Below are 22,128 nucleotides of genomic sequence, written 5' to 3' on the forward strand. Positions count from 1 at the left end.
GCAATAGCTGCAGTGTTGTGGCAATGCAGGAAGCCATGAAGTCAGTCTATAAGGCAATATGTACTAAACCAACCTTAACTGCATTCCATTCAGTAAAGTACAGGTGCCATCTTCAGTTAAGAGGCGATTGGGGTGAATCAAGTTATAGGAGGGTAGTCGAGTGTCAAGTCAGAGACTGCTCCAACCACAGGAGCCTTGTCTTTGTTGCGGAGGGCAGGCACACGTGGGCGCACCTGGGAGAGGAGCATTATGTAGGAGAGAGCACGTTCCACAGTTCAGTGACCCACCATTGTGTCCCTTTCACTCGTACTTTGCAGGCTTAAATACAGGCTGTTTGGAGTTCTGCAAGGGTTGGATGGCTAAGACAGAAAAATGCTGAAACCCTGCTTTTGTTGAGCATGGATATTAAATGGCACGCCCATCCTCAGTAGCTCATTCACAGGGCTAACTGTGAAGCCGTGATCTAAAGATTGAGCATCTAGAATTGAAGCGCTCGTTGAAGGTCTGCAAGAAGCTGCACCAAGTCAGAATAATCATTGAATGTGCAAGTAGTCCCCATTGAAACGCACTGATTGCCGTTTTGGTGAATGTGATTCGTCATTTGAGGGCCATTAGCAAGCACTGAAATGCGGTGGCGTGCTGCATATGAGCCATGGACTGACTGAAATCTCAGTGACATGCTAGGAATGACAGAAGTAGCATCCAGTCAAACTGTGGGTCTGGTTCTGGCGAAGGGTCAACCACCACCGAAAACTTGGAGAACAATGCAGAGCGCCTTCAAAGAGACCTAGAGCTTCACTGACCAGTGCACTGGACACCCTGCACTCCAGGGCATCTTCAAACAAATGCTATGCTTATCTGGAGCATGTGAATTGAGGGGGTGGTCTCTGTAAAGCGTCCGCACTGTGCACCCTGTGTGGTGGTTTTGCACTGCTTTTAGGAAATGACTGGCCTACGCTTGCTAGAGACTAGATGATGCAGCCTGGTAGGGAAGAATCTTCCCGTGCCTCTGCCTGCACTATTCTCTGTTAAGCAACTTTATAAGCACTTAAAATTTATATCAAGTCTTGAGCGACTATTATGCATTCTAAGTACGATTAATTCACTATGGGTTGTCAGTGCTTTTAAATAAAGGTTTCTACGCTAAAGTAAGAACCTTGTGTAAGATGAATGAATGAATGCTCTCTATATTAACTCAGTCCCAGCGGCACGGATATTGGAGTGCTGGCCGTGTTTTCATAGTGCCTCGCAAAAGGTTGTTGTGTTCCATGAATGACTCATTGCGCTTGATGCGTCTCTGTCCCAGGGGTGGGTGACAGAGTGATCCTCTGTGATATAAAGTCTCTCAACTCCCTTGACCTTTGTGCAGACGTGTAAACAATTCTTACTCAGCCTTATATCTAATTAAAGACATTTTAATCTAGAGGAACATGTCAATATGTGCATTGATGTTTGTATTAAAAAGGTCAATTCAAGAGTGAAAACATTTGTGAAGGTGTCCATTAGTGCTTCTGCTGCACTAGACTAAAAGCAGGAGGTGTGCAATTGAAAATGGAAATTTCTCACTGTGGTAACAGTTTTAAGTGCTGCTGTCTCTGGAACCAGCCGGTGTAAGCTCACATTGATGTTTGTTTAGAGTTGTTCATAGACATTACCTCCCTTTCAACAGAGCACTAAAGAAAAAACTTGCAAAAAGGTACAGTTTAAGATTTGCAGATATACAGACAAAATTAATGGGTACTTGAATATTGCAGTGAGCATTTCAAGATGCAGAATAACAATCCCGTATGACAGTCTCTTTACTACTCATGTAAAGAATTACGTTATATGCCTTTATAGGTCTTGCCTACAAACACTGCTGTCCAAAGACCTATTGTGCGCAATACGAATACGTACGTACGAATGAGCCTCGGCCCTTTCTTTATCGTTGTTTAGTATTCTTTTTAATGTCGGGTGTTTGCTTCTTATTCGATGCTTTCCTTCCTGTGTTTGATTGACAAGTCTCTTGCCGCCAAATACAGTCAGGAAACTCCCATTTCTTTTGCTTTAACACTTCTTTTAAGTGCATGTTACAACGGCTCTCACCTTTTTTGGTGTCTTCCTGCTGCAGCGCTTAAACAGTGCATTTGAAGTATTTCCTCGTTGCTCCCTTGCACAGCAGTGCTTGTTTTTACAAGGGTTTACAAACTAACCGGATTGTCACTAATGTCGTGTTCTGTGATTCTAACTTTTCTTCTATTTTTCAATCCAACCTGTGGTTTATTTATATCTTCGTGTGCAAAACAGTTTGCTACAAGGTGTACCGTAAATCCAGTAGTGGCTGCTAGTAAATGAGGGTAGTGGTTGGGGGAGGGGGGGGGGGGGCAGGGGGGGGTTGCAGGGGCAGATGGGTCGGGCATGAGGGGGAAATGGGAATAAAGAAAATAAAAAATTAAAAACCGCATAGCTCTACTGCGGAGACAGATTAGACTGCTTCGTCCGGAAGCACACAGGCTTTCAGACTCCCATCCAATCACAATGCTGCTGTCATCAGCATGACAGCAGTGCCGTGATTGGTGTGAGCGTCTTGCTTCGGCGCTCGCACAGGGAGTTTCACACCATGCACTTTCTCCTCCCTGTTGCTCAATACAGCCGAGCGGAGAAATGCAAAGTGTGCATGTCTGTTTGGCTGGCCAAACACACATGCGCACCAACCACTCCTCCCTGCAGCTCTGCCCCGCCGTAACCTAGCTCACCGAAAAATAAAATAACGCTTTATCATTTTATTTTTCCTCCCCTTCTGCTAAAAGCAGGGGGGTGATACTCCTCTGCCTTAGCGGAGGAGCAGCCCCTATGTAAATCTATTAATGATCAAAGATTTCTCTTATACACTTGAGTGGCCTTCCTCTGGCCTTGAGTGAACACCTCTGGCCTTCCTCATCTTGAGTGGTCCTCTTTTCTTTTAACTCAGCTAGGCTTGTACTTTTGTCAACTCCAGCCTGTAATGGGACTAGCTGAGATTCTCAGGCCCTTGTAGTATGTAAAGGTATTTCTGTAGTGGCACAGTTCATGTGTATGGTGCATTTTACTTTCTGCTATAATTGCTCTATAAAACTTTGTTTCTAGTCACTTGTAAATGAATTTCTGAAAAAGCCGGCATAACCAATGTCCGGAATGCTGAACAATTCAAACATTCACCCCCAGTAACAAAGATCTGGGTTTAATCCATCGTTTTTTTTGCTCACCACACCACCCCAGTTTGGACCTAGCCATATGCAAATCAGTCTTGACCCTGTTCCCCATGGGAATAGTCCAGCCCAAACTGCCAAGTCCTCCCTGGACCAGAAACAAGCACCCTAGGACCAGTTTTAGGGTATCACCCTTGATCAGCCAAGCTAGCTTGAAGCCAAACTGGAAAGGCATGGGTAGCAAAATGATGGATTTAGTCCCAGATCTCTGTACTGGGGGTGAATGTTTGACATTGTTCAGCATTCTGTCCATCACTTGTTCTTTTTGCGTGGGAGAGATTTAGGCATAACATGTATCTGAACGACAAGCGTCTCCTTCTGTCAGATATGGTTTATTTCAGTACTGAACAGCAACCTGCTTCAAATCTGTAAATAGGCATTATGTCTATTAGATTTGAAAGATCATTTGACCCCACACTGCAGGGTGATGTTTGGTTCCTTATGGACCTTTTTAACTACTCATTTGAGGGTTTTGTCTCCTCCTTTGACTAAACTGTTTTAGCTGGTCTTGTGATCATTCTTTTTCTTCCTTTTGTTCAATAGATTTTTATGGATGTGATTATGTAGAATTTCAAAGATGTTTTATAAGTCTGGCTCTTCATGTGAACATCTGGCTTCTGGTTTCCACATTTCCCTCGGAAGGAAACTGTTTTAACCCTTCATAGTGGCTAAGCAAACCAACCTGAAAAAATGTGTAATGAATAAGGCATGTAGAGAAGAAGGTGTGAAAAGCAGAAATCCACGCAGTGGATCAAATGCGCATGTACAAGGACAAAGTATTTACTGGGGTTGATGGAATATTGTTATTTCATTCTTTGGCATGCGCTACCGCCAACCAAAATATAAACAATGAGTTGAAGAGTCAAAGTCCCAGGGTAATGAAAGGCCCTCAAGGCAGGAGTGACTTCATGGTCCTTCATCTTAGATGATTCAGCAGCACAAGGTGGAGTAGCGGCCTGGGGGGCTGCAGAGGTATGTAGGACTTTAATCTCTCCTCGGACTGCCGGATGATGAGTTTGTAATGCTGCAGTCACTCTGAAGCAGCCTGCGTACGTGGTAATCCGCTTTGGGATATTCTCGTCCGGCTCAACCCTGATGAGCTCACAGACTGAAGGTGCTCATTGAAGATGTCCCAAACCGAACCTGTTTCGCGAGCGACAGTGGCCTAAATGTTTCATTTAGAATAACTCTGCCTTGCCGGAGGTATGGATGTGCAAATGTCTGTAAAGTTATTTAAGCATCAGAGTGCGGCTAGTGTAAATCTACCAAGAGTGTTTAACCTTATTGGGTGATCCACCCAGGCTTTATCTGCAGCTTTCCTGGTCGAGCTGGTAGGGAAAACTGACATAGAACCACTTTGAAACTACTCCTCTCAGAGAATGGGATTATGTAATTGTCCTATTTCTGAAGTTTTATGGTACATGGATCAAGGCCTCGCAGCCCACTCTGCATGGATATGCGGCCTCCATCCTTGCTCTGTAGCACAACAGTTGCACCGTTTTCAAGGACAATTTAAACTCCCACGTAGAAAACTATTTGAATTCTCTGTTGCAGATGTTTTTTTTTTTTTATTTATTTTTTAAATAATCGTGAAGAATTGTGAATTGATCCCTTTAAAAACTTAATCTTTTGTTCTTGGGTGATAGTTTGTGCACAACTGAGAAATCTGAACAAAATATTTTTCTTATGATTGAATTAATTTGCATGTGGGGACTTTAATTTCCCACTCTCTGTGTTCACGGAAGAGTCCTTTCAGACATAAGGTTAATTGTGTGAAAGAAAGGTCAGTTTTTGCTCTGTAATTACATCCGCAAAGGGAGATAGATTGTTTTATTGAATGAGAATGGGGGGGGTCTAATTTGATTAAATCCTGGTAGGAGTTAAGATCAAGGGCAGACAATGTGTAATTAGTGGTAATTTTAGAAAGTTTGATGCAAGAAGAGCTCTGATGCCTCCACCATGTCTACGACAGGGCGCGACGTGTGCCGGTGAAACTGTGAATAGAACTGCATGTAGAGCAGGGGTCTCCAACCTTTCCTGTAATAAGAAATACTTGTCTCCAATGAAACTCAGGCACTATTGACATTATTAGTGTTATAGTAGTGACCACATCGGACAACATTACATTAGTGGCCACCATATGCAAAAGATTACTACCAGCAATTACCTTAATGAATCTGTTATGGTTGTCATCAGTAATGTAGAAAAAATGCTTTGTCAATCTGGAATGCCTGTACATATGTAACAGAACAGCCATATTTACAATGCTTCTGGCACAAAGGTAACATTTGTAAAGTTTCCCCAAAGCCGGATGATTTATCAGTAAAATATAATCTTTAAACATATGTTTGAAATGCAGCTATTTTTCTCTAAATGTCAGGTTATGAGTTGTGAAAATAAAGATATTTTTGTCTCTGATGTACACGCTCAATTCTAGTATATGGATGGTCAATCAAATAAAATATTCTGCATTGACTTGCACATAACTGGAGAGCTACCAGTAACTCATGTACAACTTGTTGGAGAAGGCTGACAAAGTGTCCTTGAAGATCGATTTGTAAGGTCACCGTTGACTTAAGATTGAGAGGGCTGCAAAATGAACAAGCATTTGCAATGCAACGGGTCTCGCGTTTGCTCATGTTAGAGCTGATCGCGTTGTAAACTCCTACCACGACTTTTCATCTATCGGCAAAAGTGATTTTATGTACGTAACCGAAAACGTGAAATTAACTGTGTAAAGCGCTCGACTTCTGCCAAGCAAAATTGCGCTAGGAAAATAGAGAAAAAGTAGTCCACGATCTGACAGAAAACAGCGAGCCTCGCATGTTTTCTGTACTTGGTTGCTGCGCTCCAGGAGGGCTAACCATGGAAAAGGCATGACGTGTGCGTGCCGTCCACTAATGAAAGCAAGCAGATGTTACTAGGCAAGCCCACCAACCAATCAAACACACTGACGTGACCTCCACAGAGCTCTGAGCCCTTTTCTAATAACTAAAGCGTCTCGCTGCGATACGCATGCGCGAGCGCATGCAACGCAGGCTCGACCCTAAAAAGGAAAAAAAAAAAAAAACGTTCCCAAAAATGAATTGTATATCCTGTTGGTGGACGCCTGTGAGTTAACGTTTGCCTGCTCACACAAGCATACTAGCGACCAGCCATATAATGTTGAGCAAAATGTTTTTCCTACTTGGTGTGTGCTCAGTTTCCCGTCCTGCGTCCTATGCTGTAGTTTTGGAACATTAATTTTGGTTTGTTTCATAGGACACGAAATAAACCTTGGTTAAAGCATCTCTGGCATGGCAGCTTTGAGCTGAAGAATTCCGGTCCTGCAGGGATGCATCTGAGGACTGTCCAGCAACCTTCCAACGCTTGAAAAATATGCTCTGGAAATAGAAATGTTGCATGAATCTTGTTTCCAAAGCCTCAACCTAGGATGCCACGAGTCGAATTGTATGCCCCTTCCTATTATTGCATGCATGCTAAGACTCTCTCTTCTCTCTCTCTTCCCCCCCCAAAACTGTGAGGCTTTCACCCCAGGATCCGCTGCTTGCATACGCTATTTCCAGCACCCGACAGTCTGCCCTCCGAGGTGGGGCAGCTGTGGTGCCTGATGGTGAACAAAGGGACAAAGCGCCTCAGCAACACGATGACAGCCTAGGTCACTGGGTCTGTGCAATCCAATAGATGTAGGAATCCGACTGCGGCTTCCAGAGCGAGGCGCTGCAGGTGGCAGGCTGGCTGGGGGAGGGGTGGGGGCAGAGAAGGGTGCTGTGGCACGTTTGAGAGCAGCATGTCTCCATCCCAACCAACCCTTTGACTTGAGAGTTCCTTCTGCAGATGAATTTGCCTAAATAGATTGCCCATGTCTACAGTTCCTTCTTTTTAATCTGCCTTTTACCAAGGCTAAAAAAAAAATTACCATACGAGTTTAGTTTCACTTTGTGTCTTTTTAAATATTTTGTGGGATCGTTACCAGTGCGCAGTGCTTCAAATGGAAAAATAGAAGTGCGGGTACTCTGTGCCAGAGTAGCTGCTCGTTTCTGAGAAGTGCCAGTACTCTCCAAATAAAAGTATTACGTTTTTCTTGAGACGTACAGGTACTTCCCTCTTAAAAAAAAAAAAATATTAAAAAAGTGCCAGTACTCAGTACGGGACAGTATCGGCCCATTTAAAGCACTGCCAGTGCGCTTGATCCATAGTGGTCGTGTGCGTAAAATGAAAATTTGGATATTCTGCAAGAGAAGTAAAATGGTAGTTATTGTTATAATCTGTCAAACTAGTGGTGCATTCTGCGCACACTCCCGTTGTTCTCAACTCAGCCCCCTCTGTCACGCTCATCTAGCCACTCACCAACAGTTGTACACTTTTATTTTCACAGGTGGCTATGTGAGTTGTGCTAAGAAGAATGTCTCCGGTGAGAGACTTCAACCCTTTTAATTAGACCTGTAATCCTTGATAACAAAGGCCGGTGCTGCTGACGCAGATGGTTGGGCGGGGGAGGTTGCTGAGTTATTATAGCAGGAGTCCAGTGGTGAGCCAGCGACGCAGACTGCAGATGCTTCGTGATGGAAGCCCCACGCCATCTGCTTTCATCACAGCAAAGCACGTGTCGATCAAAATAATACATCGCTGGAACGGCCGACCCCAGCATTGGAATCGGTAATATATGTGACCCACGTCCAGCTGTAGGACAATAGTATCTATTGGAACAATACCTGAGCGTGGCATTGAGATGCACGCTCCGCAGCACTGATCGGGCGCTTCTTTGTCTGAACTGCAGTGGCTGCCGTCTGTGGCCGCCATGTTGGAGCTACTTTGACCTTTGCCGCTTTTCGACGACGTAAACAAAGACCCACTTGTTTCCGGGCACTTGCAGTGAGTTACAGGGCTGGTAGCTAAAGGGTGTCTTCAAACTAATGCAGCAGAAGAGAGGAATGCAACAAGGTGATGACAACCGCCGGAGGCTGAGTGCGCCCCTAGCTGGCTAGGTTTATTATTCCAAATAGATGATCACAAGCGGACTGCTCTGGGGTCGTTTTAAAAAAAAAAAAAAAAAAAAAAAAAATCGCAATCAAAACGAGCTCCCCCCAGGGAAGGTTTCTTATGTACTATTTTGCTTTAATGTACGATTGAATTGGGGGGGGGAGGAGGGGGAAGCATTTCTGACACTAGGATTAGTTTATCCGGGATAGTTTATTTGCAATTCCGTACATAAAGGATATATTTCTCCTACTAAGATTGACATTCTAAGAGTATGCTGCTTTACTCCTCGCAAATATTAGTTTACATGGGAAACCTATGCATTTACGTATGCAGAGCTACTAAGCCATAATTTTAGATGCAGTGTATCTCTCTCCTGCCCCCCCCCCCCTCTTTGCCGGTGCCACTACACCTGTTCAACTAAATTTCACTAGATCCGATCGATCCTGCACTGGAGGAGCAGTGGCTGTCCTCGCACACCTTGGTGCCAGTGTAATGGATTGCTTTTTTTAGTGACGAATTTTTATTAATAATGTTTACACCAGTTACAGACAGAGGCGAGGCAGGTTTCAGCAGTCCTCTCTGTATCAATCTAGCACCAGCCTTAACTCGCGCCTTTGTCTCGTCCTTTCCTCCCCCTGCCTCGAGCCGAGATTAATGGGCAGAGACCACATATTCCTAACTGGAATAAAATAATGACAGCATTAGACATTATGTGACATTCGCAGCATGTGGGGGATTTTTTGTTTAGCATAAGAGCATAAATATTTTCAGGCCTTGCTTTGTCTCTGGGGATGCATCTAATTTAATTCCACTTCTGGCTTCCCCAGCCCCTTTCTCCCAGCCAGTACTTCATCTAGAGACACATCAGTGGCAGATAACAAGGCTGCCCGGTTCCCGTCTGAGCTGCCCGGGTCCGTCTGCGCCTGATCTGCAGACCGTGTTCACTCCCCAGCACTGCGTTTGCGCTCAGTGCCGCAGACCAGTTCCTTGGGCAGTACTACACACCTTCTATTCGGTGCTTAACTTAATTAAAAAGTGTACAGGCCCACATGTTTTTCCGCAGAAGCCAGTAGCAAGCGACGCAGCATGTCAGGATTTCCAAATACAAAACCCTGCCTACTCTTGATTATACCTCTTACCCAGATGCTCTGGGCGATTTCGAATAATTATGAATTTGCGCACTTGCCCTGTAATCCGTAATATGCTGCGTAATTTGCACTAAAAGTGATTCCAGCTCTAACGGATCAAAAACCATTAAGCATGCTGCCGATGTTGCTGCCGAGTGGATGGCCCTTTGTAAAGGTTACCTGACCATCTTTCATTTGCTGAATGCTCTGTTTAGGTGGTAAACCGATGCTAATGAGGTGTGAACGTTGCCCAGATAGTATTAACCTTTAAAAAGGACAAAATAATGGAGCAGTGCTGCCATAAATTATGACTCTATACCTTGTCTTTTCTTGCCACATAATGTAGTCAAGCTTGACACATAACCTAGTCCTCAGTGTCACGTAATTGTAGTGGCCCTGCTCATAATTTTGCTTTTCTACACTCTAGACATCTATCCATTTATCTCAAGCGTTCCTGCCTTTGTTTGTCTGATGATGGAAATTAAGCCAGCCATCAAAAACGCGCGCTGGTACCCAGGTGCCCTCTCGCCTGCAATAACCGGTATAAATTGAGCCCCGCCACTAGCTTAGATGGCCCAGGTTAGTAAAGCGCTCAGAAGATATAATTGTGGGCCGTTAAGAAGTCCAATACAATGCCCCTTTTAGGTTTCAGTTTGCTGGTAAGAGTGCCGTAATTGGGGTTCAGTGGACCCTTCACACTCGTGGTCACGGGCAGCACTGCACCTGTTGCAATAATGACAGCCACGACCCTGCGTGCTGTTAGACATCCCTCTTCCAGTACCTCCATCTTGTGGTCCCAGCTTCCACTGAGCATGCTTATATGTCTGCCCTTGGCCCAGGTGCGTTTTAGGTCTGGCATGACATTCCGGCTGGCGCAAGACCTTATTTGATTAAGAGTTTTATGAATCAATACTAAAAGAGTGGCTTTGGCTACACCAACATGCATGTTACCTTTAATACAATTGCACTAAAGTTTAAAAGTGTATTGCATTAGAAGTGTATTACACTTTTTACCCTGAGGGAAAGTTTATAGTCCACACCGCAGGACTGAGTTGGTTATCGTGACATGCCGATGATCAGGGCCATAAGTCTGATCTATGTGATAATCCTTGTAAGGGTGTTTTGAGAGGGTTTGTATATTGTTTTGCAAACTGTAATTTTGTACATATTTATAACATTTCATTACTGTATGATTTTTGGTTTCCAGATTATGCACAATCCAGTAGTCTGGATTTGGATATCCTGGCAAGCCAGTGGCAAAGCCTATAGCCCGGATTGGTTCATGTAAAAAGTTATGTCATATGCCTTGGGTCGTACCTTTTTTTGTGTAAAGTCAAGTTCTGTAGACATGACTTCCTTATTGTGAAAAGCATTTGTTAAAGCAAATAGGTCTAAAGTTGTGAATGATTACACTGTATTGTAGTAGGCACGATTTGTGATGTTGGTTTCTTGCTCTAACAGCAGGAGCAGCAGTTGAGGTGACAAAAAAGCTCACCATCCTACAACTACAAATAAAATAAAGCACACACTTTAAGTGAAAAATAAATGAAAGTTTATTTGATGGGAAATATATTTTTTTACATTATGAAACCTCAGTTGGTTAATGGGTGTATGGCAGATGTCTGGTTATTCAGAGAGCTACAGATCTGACTCCTGGTTGGATTAGTGGGGAATAGTGACACGTATATTTATGATGCTTTGAGGTACTAACCGGTCAAGGAATGCACTGCAAATATGCAAGCATTACTTTAAAATGTTATTACACATAGTATATGAGGTTGCTGCAAAAGGTGCAAAAAAGCTTAAGATAAAACAAGGGGCTTAAAAATATATCTTTTAGCAATACGCAATCAGACCTATTGCAAACCTTTTTTTGTGTCCATTTAAAGGATGCACTCCAAAACTCTGCTGTTACAACCCTCACATTACCTCTCAAAAATAATAAATCTTTGTCACCATGAAGCTCCCAGTTATTCCATCAGTTATGTATATATGTACATGGTATTTCTATAGTGCTGACCTAGCCAAAAGACAACAGTGTTGTACATACTCAGATGAGCATAAAGTCAACAAGTAAGCGGTGAGGAAGCTAGGCTGTAGATGGCAACTGCACTGTGATGCATTTTTCTTTAACAATGTGAGTCTTCAACTTGTTCCTAAAGTGGAGCAGCATTGAGGCAGTCCTGAGGGCTATCAGGATGTTTTCCAGATCCTGGGTGCATAAATAGAAAACAATTGCTGTCTTGTTTTTATATTTTTACACTATTCGTCTGCAGCCTGATTTCCTGGCTATGGGCGTACTTAGATCCAATATAGATGATGTTGTCAAGATAAACAAGGGCGCTGTTCATGAGTTTTGTACTTGATGTACCTGGTTCTGAAGATGGTGCGGGCCAGCAGGGGAAGCCAATTGAGTCCCATCAAGATGGGGGTTAGGTTAGTGTATTTTTTTCTGGCCCATTATAACGTGTTAAAATAATTAGAATGCCCCCAAGAGGTGCAAGTATGGAGAAATGGTTTCACTATCTTTAGGAGAGAACGCTAGTACCAGGCCGTTTTTCTTTCTTTTTTTTTTTTCTTTTTTGGCATTATATTCTTTGAGGGTGAGGTTGGTGGTTCAAGATGAATCCATGTGCATTGACGTTTAGTGAAAGTTGGTGGTTGAAAATGTCGAGCTTCATGTCGTTGAGACAGGTTTCTACTGTCTCTTGTTTATTGTTCTTGGCAAATTATCAGGAATTCCGTTTTGGTTGGGCTGAGCATCAGGTAGATATTTGACATCCAGGTCTGGGTGGTAAGCAAGCGGTCTTTGAGGCGTCTGCTTTCTGAAGCAGAAGAGACTTTCAAGTAGAGTTGTGTATCATTAGCGTATTGGGGAATCTTGATACTGATATCTGTGAGTAGAGCCGCAAGTGGCTCATGCATATTTTGAAGATGACAAGAGACAGTATGGAGCTTTGGGGGACTTCACAGATGATAGGGGTACTTTGTGCCCAGGTGGGCAAAGTGGTGTCCACTGGAAAGGGTAGTAGGAGAACATTTGAAGGGGAATACCATTTGGGACCCCAAGGTGCGTAAGTGGGGAGGATGGGTGACTGTTCACAGCACCTTAGAGGTCCTGCAGCCTCCGGAGACTGGAGTCTTCATTTCTGTTCTAGAGGGCCTCATCTATGATCAGTAAGGTTGCAGTCACCATGCTGCAGCATGATCTAACGCCAAACTAGTGGTCATGGCTGAGATGGTTAACACTGAAGTGGTCTTGGAGTTGAATGTAGACTGTTTTTTCAATTATTGTGCCGATGAATTGTAGGTGAGTGATCAGCTGGTTGATGGCGAGGTCATTGGAGTCTAGTGGAGGTTTCTTAAGGAGCAAATGGATTTGGCCTTTCATGAGACATTCTGGGAAGCTGGCTTGTGTGGGAACGAACGAGAATGGTGATTAGGGTGTAAGAGTACCCGGAGAGAGTTTTGATGAAGCATGATGGTAAAAATCTTCATAAGTGGATTTGATGGCTCCTATACTGGCTCCTAAGCCACACTTACATTTGCTGATTAACCCACTGCATATGCTTAAATTAGTTTCAGGTAGCAGGCACCCTGGCAAGAAGGTTTGTCTTTTCTTTAGCTCCGTGTGGGTCCGTCTGCTTCACAGTATATTCGAACTCTTTCCTTTTGAGCGTATATAGCTCAAGGTCTACATTAACTTCCAGCGATGGGTTGTTTTTGATTAAAAAGTATGGGAACCGTAATTGGAAAATTAAAACAGCCTGGAAACATTGTTCCCCATAGATCCCGCCCACTTTGACCTCTGCTGGGGGTTGAAGATTTGGACTGTTAAGATCCTTGTTAGTCTCTTTTCGAAGGTTGTAGGTCTTTTTGCCAAATGTGATTCTGTGCACGTTTTTAATTTTGTAACTGTATACGTGATTGCTGCTTTTTGGGGCAGTTTATGTGCAAGACAGTAGGCTGAGTTATTGTGAAAAGATAATTGTAAAGGCAATAGGCCGGATTGATTCTTTGGATTTTGAAATTATTTGCCAAAGATTGATCTGTTAACCATGAAAAAGAAGACCAAGGCAGTAGATGTTAAAGGAGATGTTAAAGCCAGTGGTCCTTTTAAGGTTGTTAATACACCATGGGTAAGCGTGCAGACAGGTATTTTGTTACAAATCAATCTCACATATTACTTTGTTAGGCAGTGGTTTTGATGTAGATTACCTGGTTTGACTAACTCGGAAGTTAGAAGATTTGCACAATGAAAATCCTTACTAGAAAGTTGTAGGATGACCTGCACGTTTAATAGTCTGTCAGTCATTTTTAATACAAAAAAGTAATTAAAAATACCTCATCTGAGTGAGTGTCATCCAGATTCTGTTTTCGACAGGAAGAGAGTACAGTAAGGGCAGTAGGTCAGCGCACTTGTGGAACTGACTCTGTTGCCCTGTGAGATGGCATTTTACCTCTTTAAGTTTCAATTTTCTCCATTTTCACTGGGTTTCTTTTCACGTGGCTTCCTAACCAATGCTACCAGGCTGCTTTCTTGGCATTTTAAACACCTGCAGTGCGCTACATCTCTTGTGGCCACTGCTACCAACCACGGTGGCTGTCTTAGAATGGTATTCACCACAGAGTATCATTGATTTGCTGTTCCAGTATGGCTGTCTCTTTATAAAAGCATTTTATTGGCCATCTTTAATCTGCTCAGTAATGATACACCATGAATTATACTGTCCCAAGATGGCCACCCAGTGTGATGTTTACTGAGTGGCCACCTTGTACTGTTAATACAATATTGTTTGTACTCGTGAAAGATGGCGAACACATTGCTTCTAATTCTGGCAGCCATGTTGAAACTTTAAACTAGTAGTGCGTTCATTACATGCAATGCCATTGTACTCTGACCTCCCCACTGCTATGTTTATTTTGTTGTTTTTAATTGCAAGCAAATGCTCATCGTATTTAGGCTACGATGTTTTTTTTTTCTACTTTTAATTTATCTTGCAAATACTTGTACTTGGGCTATATATTTCATTATGTATAGGTAAGTACTTGAATGCAAGGAGGAGTCTGGTGCAGGAATGAGTAAGAGTGCATTTGTGATCAGTTATTGAATGGTCAATTCACCTTTGACTGACGAGGCACTTTCAGGTCTCAGCCTGTGAACCGTGTGATGCCGCCGGCCGTTTTGTGAAGACGGAGTGGAGGTTTGTAGTTTTACTGCTAACTGCAGAGTCCCGTTCGTGCGCTTTGTGTGGTGAATGACGGGTGGCCTGGTTGTGTTGTCGCTTGCACCAATAGGCATTTCTGCTCAGGTGTGCTGCAGGTTTTGTGCGCTCAGGGCTCTGTGAGGCGATCCTTCGGCCCCCGTGAAGGTTGGTGAGAAGTGGCCGGTTTGTCCGTTGCTAATGTAACCAAAGCTCCTTGTGTTAGTGATTTACATGCCGGAGGGGAGCAAGGTGGCTGCCTTGTTTACTGTTGTTGCTCTTTGACTGTTAAACAGTGCAGCAGTTGTTCAAGCTCCCAAGATCTTTTGTGCTGGGAAGACGCTCGGTGGGCCGGAAGTGCTGTTATAAACTGCTTTGGCCACAACCCAGTGTACTCCTTCATTTCAGGGGATTAGACACAGACCATCAGGGCAATACTTGGAGGCAGAGTGGATTTCTATGTTACTGCGTTACTACGTGTGCACGAATGGGCATGATTGTTAATCAGCACATGGTGTTCAGTGAACGCTGCTGTGCAGTGCATGGGCGCATGTTCACGGTTGTGCTACAGTACATGTTAGTGAATGGGGGGTGACTGGGGAGATGAGGGGTCCGTTGGACTTTGGGCATGAATGTTTGAGTGATTTAAAAACTATCACATGTAATATATGCCAACCAATACAGTGATACAAACTGATGTACTAAGAAGAAATGCTTCCGCATTTTAAAGAAATTGTTTTTTTTATTTTTTATTTTCATGAGACTATAATATATTTACATGCTTGTTACACGAGTTATATGCTAAACATGTTCATGGCTCGGTTGGTGCATGGGCTTTTAAGAGCCTCCTGTTATCTTGTTCACTCAGCCGCTTCCCTCTGCATGACATTTATTGTTGGTGAACGTATGGGGCTGTCCGTCAGTCATTGGTGGTGTTTCACTTTTTAGTGATGAAAGCACTTGTGTGTCAGTAAATGTTGGTTAAAGGGCGGGTCTGTGAACCAGCGTAAAGTGGTGACTGTCCTAGTCTGTCATTTCTTGCACGGTGAGTGTACTGGTCTCAGTGTTGGTGCGCATGTTGGCAAATCCTCCAGTCTGTATGCCACGTCTTCGTGGTCTGTGCACTGGTCTGCACGGTGCAGCATGTTGGTGAATGTATCTGTCTGCAAGCCCCTTACTTGTGATGAACAGATGGGTTGGCACATGAACATGTGTTGGTGACTATACTCGTCTGCGCCTTAACTTTGTGGATGTGAATGCAATGGTTTGCTTCCAAGTACATGTTGGTGAATGTAGTGGTCTGCACGTCACTTCATCGTGATCTATGTACTGGTCTGCGTCTCAGTGCATGTTGGTGAATGCACTGATCTGTGCACAGTGCTTCGTTTGTTGCATAATAAGTGCCAGGGCCACCTCCAGTAGGCCACTGCAGATCTACCAATGACCGTATCAACATAACTACGAACCATCACACTCCTGCAAGTGACGATTCAGACTATCCACACCCCTAAATCTATCAGAATGGCTTCTGTAGTAGGTATTTGCATTTCAATGTATACTGAATTAATACACAACTTTTATTGTGATTATCTTTAAGTAAGTTAGACGGTGCCACCGTGTGGTAGACTCTTAAGCGCTGATGGTGTCAATTAAGTGCTGGTACCCAGCACCGGAAACTACTGGCTCAAATTAAGCAGCCTGCGAGTCACTTATTCGTGGTGAGTGTACTCTTCTGCATGTCGACCCATATTACCGAAAATAATGGTCTGCATCTCAGTACATGGGAATGAATGTTCTGGTCTGTATCTCAGTACATTTTGTTGAATGTACTGGTCTGGGTCTAAATCTATTTTGTAAAATGTACTGAGACGCAGATCCGTACATTTCGGTGAATGTGTACTGGTCTGTGTCTCAGTATATTTTGGTGAATGTACTGACCTGCGTCTCAGTACATTTCGGTGAATGCACTGGTCTGCGTCTCAGTACATTTCGGTGAATGTACTGGTCTGTCTCATGGTATATTTTGGTGAATGTACTCATCTGCGTTTCAGTACATTTCGTTGAATGTACTGGTCGCCGTGTCAGTAACGGTGGCGGTACTTTGCAGGTCGTGCAGCTGACCCCGGTGGGTCTCCATGTATGTCCTTACTGTCCAGTGAACTCGGCGCTATTTTGCAGCGTAGCAGCGGCCGAAAGTGGTGGGAATGTTGCCTGAAAACAGGGCTGGCCTAATCTAGTTTCCATGGCAACCCTGGGGATTAATGGCTCTCGGCGGTAATCTGACTGAGACTATTACAGCGGTGCATTAAGATTTACATCATCTTTTATTTCCCCTGTGGCCTTCCTTCTAAATCTGCTGCTCGCATCTGTGCACTAGAATGTGTGACACGTGCGCTGATGTCACCATTACCAATCCTTTGTCCCTTTAAACTGTGCCCGTCACCTGATTGGGTAAACGACAAGCAGTTTTCAGGAACAACTATATGATGTTATTTAGTTTTTATATTCGTTCTTCATTTTAATTTTTATGTTCGGATACGTGGTTGTAAAAAAAAATAAGTAATGTTCTTATTGCTAAGGGCTGCATTAAATTGTTCTAGTTCAGAGATAACCATATATTCCAAACCTGTATTATGTTTTCAGATCACGGTTCTGCACAGAGGGCTTCGCAGTAATTGTGTCGCTGTCTTTGAGTTGAGAGTTTGGTGAGGGTGGGAACCGAGGGTTATGTTGTAAATGCATATATAGCGCCTAGCCGCCTACGCCCGGTGCTGTTAGTCTGCAGGGCCCTGTATATTGAAATGAATATTCTCAGCATCTGTATGATCTGGATATGACAAGACACCTTCCACTGATGCTCATCGGGAGGCCCTGTGCCTGCAAGTAGATGAATGGCTGGTTTATCTCTCACTCAGTGCCCTCTCCCGCCACTCCCCGGGGTCAGTTGGTCTTCAGAGCCCTCAGCTACTGGACAGACCTATTTGTGTACGGAGGGGGTTCCTAGTCCATTTATTTTTCTCATCGGCGGGTCCCCCTAGAACCAACCAAACTAAATCACCGTCGGTTGAAAGGAGGAGCAGGTATATTCTGGTGTTGATATTAATCTTATTTCACTTGGATAACTCACAACGTGGAGAGATCACAACCACAGGTAGCGGCAACCAACCAGCACCGCTTCCGCAGAGTGTGGGGTAAATGTACCGGACAGCATCTGCCCATTGAAAGCACTGGGTACCAGACCGCATCTGCCCATTGAAAGCACTGGGTAAATGCAGAGATGGCAGGGTCTAGCGATCACTATCTGGATGCAATGAGAGAAAGAAGCAGCAAAATACCAGTGGGGCGGCACACTATGCTAAGCTTGTTTTTAATTTATGTATTTTTAAGCTAGCCCTTCATTACATCGACCACGCCCCTTTGGGAGACCCAACAGGTTTTTCACCCCATTTAAAGTCCTGATACAAAGTCAGTAGGCCTGGTTGCAGCGCTCGCCCCTGATGCCAACACTGGCAGAAATAGGCTCATCTCCCGAAGCCTATAGGATGGCGGCAGAGACGCCTATGGTGAACCCATGCCCGGGTTGCACAGTGTGGTTCCTCTCACCGCACCGGTGTGGCTAGTAACGCCCAGCCGTGCAAGAACACTACACGCACACGTCACATTGAATACTTATTCGGGTAAGTGAGAAACCGCACAGCAGCGAAGGGCCCGTGACCTTACCATGCAGGACGGAAGTCGACGACCTGGGTGGCCCCAGGTGGCGAGCCTTCCACAGCAGGGGGTGGATGGCACAAGGAGGGCAGCAGGTGGTGTAACCCGAGGCTGCAACAGAGGCACGGGTCCCCCGTGAGACCGGACAGACCTGTGCCCCTCGGTCCCGAGAAGTGTGCAGGCGTGCTTCAGGGGACCCAGATGCAGGTGGGCAGTGCCAGACGCGCCGTGTGCAGTATATAGCTAGAATATTGCCACGCAACCAACGGACTGGACTGTGTAGCATTGTATGCTCTTTTGAATGATGAGTGAAAACCTAGTACAGGAAGAAGAGGCGCTGGCCCGATTTGCCCCCTCCCCCCCCAAGTTCCCCGCTCACCTCTGCTGCCTCTTCGCCAGTACCGTAGCAAGAATGTCATGGGCCCTGGGGCAAACGAGGAAAATGCCCCTTACGCAGCTGAATAGTAAAATACAACACTGTGAGGGTTCAGTGGACCCCTCGAAGCTCTGGGCCCGGTGCCACTGCACCTCCCGCACTAATGGTAGCTACGCCCTTGGCTCTTCACCCCCGACCAAGCCCCGAACCTTCTTATATATGTTGTAAGAATAGGACACCTTTCACCTATTTCCATTAGGAAGCAGGGGGCTACTCAGCTGCCTTCTGTTTCTCTGTGAACATGCTAGATTTTGGGGTGCACCCCTGGCGTACCGCCACGCTGGAGCTGAAATGCGCCCATAGAGAGGCCCTGTTTGGGATTCGTCCTTCCAGGGGCAGCGGTGTCTGGACATACAACCTCCGATATCATGTAAAACTTTAGACGACAAATGTATCCTTTTGTAAACACATAGGCTGTGTTTCACAAGACTACAGAAGTAAAATTCCAGCTGCGCCTAGAACCGCCAGAAGGCACTTGCCTTCTCATATGGCACGCAGAATAGTAAAATAAGTGGCTAGTGAGTTTGGTTAGAAGTATATCGGAATTTTTCTAGGCATTCACCCGGTGTTAGTGCAATTTTCTCCAGGACGGAGTATGATGCTGTCTTTGCAGGGAGACCCCTTCTGGAATGGAAACATATTCCTGAGAGATCCTAAAAAATGTGGGTCATGGAGAGGAGGCAGAAAAGGGGGCGGGGTTACAGTGAGCGGAGTCATGAGGAGAGGCATCCCACCTCAGTTTACACGTTTTCATTATATAAACTCTGCCTCCCCCCCCCCCCCCCCCCCCCCCCCAAAATTGGCAGCAAGACCAAATGTGGCATGAAATTAGTTTTGGTTATTATAATTGGTCTCAAACATTGACAGAATTTGCAAATGTTTTGCATTGAGTGTGCAGTCTCCTAAAATATGGGGGCCTAACATTCCCGCTGCAAATGACAAACTGTAACATGCAGGTCACGGATTCGTATTTTAGGCAGACTGCGCAATGGCGTAATGCTTTTACTGCCGAGGACCTTGTGTTACCTGCAGCTCCCACGTCATTAACTTCATAATATTGCTCACTGAGTTATAACCTTGCATCAAGGAGCTTCATGCAAACTGGAAGGCGTAAGTGTAGAACCCTATACTTTCCCCAGATCTCATTATCTTAGGATTGCTGAAAGGGCCCCTTTGGGTAGTAATAGACTAAAAAGTATAAAGATAGTGCTGTATAAAGGAGTCTGTGTAATTGTTCTTACAATTACATATATCTGACCTCCTTACTGTGCATGCAGGTGTGGTAACACACGGTTGAAAGCCCTAGTGTATCTCCTAAAACATGTCAAGTGACAAGTTGGGTGTCTGTTTCCTGGCTTTGGGGTATTAGGCTCCACCGTCCTCCCAGGCCACGAGACTCAAACAAAACAAGGGCCAGTTGGGCCCAACTGAAAACAGGGTTTCCACCCCTACGGGTTCCTTCCCTGAACGGAAAATGCACAAAACCTTCCCTGAACGGAAAATGCACAAACGCAGGCCTTGCGGAATGCCCCAGTGTCAGCACGGTCCAGTGGGTCCTGCCTGCATTCCAGGTAAAGGTGATGGAGTCAAAACAAGTTCAGTGACGTTGGCACACGAAGGCCATTTAGGGCAGACGCTTACTAAAAAAAAAAGATTAAAGGAGAAGTTTTGGTGGCCTGGTATGGATCGACAAGTGGGTGGAAGAGTGCAACATGTGTAAGGACAGTGAGAAGAGATTGAAAGTAACTAATGAGGACATGGTGTCTATTAGTGAAGGAGGCCCATGGAAGAAGCTGTGTTTGGACATAATCGGGCCTATGGATTATGTGAACGAGATTAAGCATTTTGCTGTGGTGATGGTTGATGTGAGCTCAAGGTGGGTCATGGTGGAGTTTGTGCGGCATGTGACAATGGAATGCGTAATCAGAATACTCAGAAAAGGGTTTAGAAGTGAAGGGAACCCAGGTCTGCTGGTGACGGACAATGGAACACAACTCGTATTGGTGGAGATGAGGAATTTCTTAGGAGGAAATGGCATCAGACACACATGTACGTCTTTGTACAACCCCCAGGGGAATGGAATGGTGGAAAGAGTGAATTGCATGGTGAAAGGGGCAATACAAATGGTGGTGCAGAACTGTAAGAGGGTGAGGGAGATGGTGGAAGAAATGGTGTGGGTGTACAACACTCCAGAAAATGGTGTGACAGAGGACATTCCTTTTGTGAAAATGAGGGGTAGAAATCCCAAGACACAAATGCCACCATAGTGGATGGAGGAGCAAGGTAAAACAAGAAGAGTAAAGCATGAAAGTGGCAGGATAACCAAGGGAGATTGGGTGAAAATAAAATTGGGTAGAAGAGGCAGTGGATCTAATAAGTTTTCAGACCCCATGGAGGTGAGCGAGGTTCATGATATGCATGTAGTGTTGAAGAATGGGCAAAAATGGAACAATAGGAGAGTGTCTTTGTACTGCAAACATGGAAGGGACATGGTGCATGGTCTACGCAAATGGAAGGAAATGGAGGAGTTTACGTGTTCGGGTTTCTTGATTATGGACAAGAAAGATGTACCGGTTCTCATTAGTACTACAAGGGAGGCAAATGATGTGTTGGAGGTGGTAACAGGAAGGGATGAGGTTATTGGTAAGAGCACTAGAGAGCAAAGAATATGTAGGTTGTCTGTTAAGTTTCAAGATTATGTAATAAAGTGAAGTATGTACTTTTGCATCAGGATACAATAATATTGTAAACTTGAAAATGTGACAAGTATTTTTAGTTTTGTTAGATTTTTATTTAGGAAAGAAAGGGGATATGTTATAATGGATATGTGTGGATATGTTCAGTCTCGTGGCAACATGCATGATGTCACAGTGGCATGCGTGGAACGTTGGCACAGGACTGGAGACGGTTGAGGGATGTGAAGGAAGGTAGTGGATAGAGGTGGTTCTTCATGCTATTAAATAAAAGACCTTTTCCTACATGTGGGACGATGACTCGTCATTACAGCCCCCGAGTCCAGGCTCAGGTAAACAAGACTGTAATCTAGTAGACCAGTGGTTCCCAACCTTTTTGACTTCTGATGACCCCCACTTTATCATTACTAGAACCTGGGGACCCCCCGACTCATTATTGGAATACGGGGAGCCTCTACTGAGTCATTTCTGAAAGCTGGGGGCGTAATCTGCTCATTTTTTAATTTTTGAGCAGTCGCGGACCCCCTGAGGAGCTTTGTGGACCCCCATGGGACGCTACCCAAGGCGATGTGTGTGGGTGCATCATAGTGACAGCTGCCAGAACAGCGCTTTTAATTAGATCTTTCCACAGACGGCTTATATACAGGCTGATATGAATCCACATTGAGTGACAGCGCTCGTGTGACTCCTCTGTGCATTGCTTACTGTACAGTGCATGGAAGTAGCTGGTATCTGACAGATGTATTC

At 44.6% G+C, this 22,128-nt stretch overlaps 1 protein-coding gene across 3 annotated transcripts in view; it reads left to right on the plus strand.

Moving 5' to 3' along the window:
- Positions 1 to 22,128, plus strand: part of NIN (ninein) — a 326,206-nt gene that overhangs the window by 110,653 nt on the left and 193,425 nt on the right. The window lies entirely within an intron of this gene.

Source organism: Pleurodeles waltl, chromosome 9 (genome assembly GCF_031143425.1).
Source record: "Pleurodeles waltl isolate 20211129_DDA chromosome 9, aPleWal1.hap1.20221129, whole genome shotgun sequence".
NCBI lineage: Eukaryota > Metazoa > Chordata > Amphibia > Caudata > Salamandridae > Pleurodeles > Pleurodeles waltl.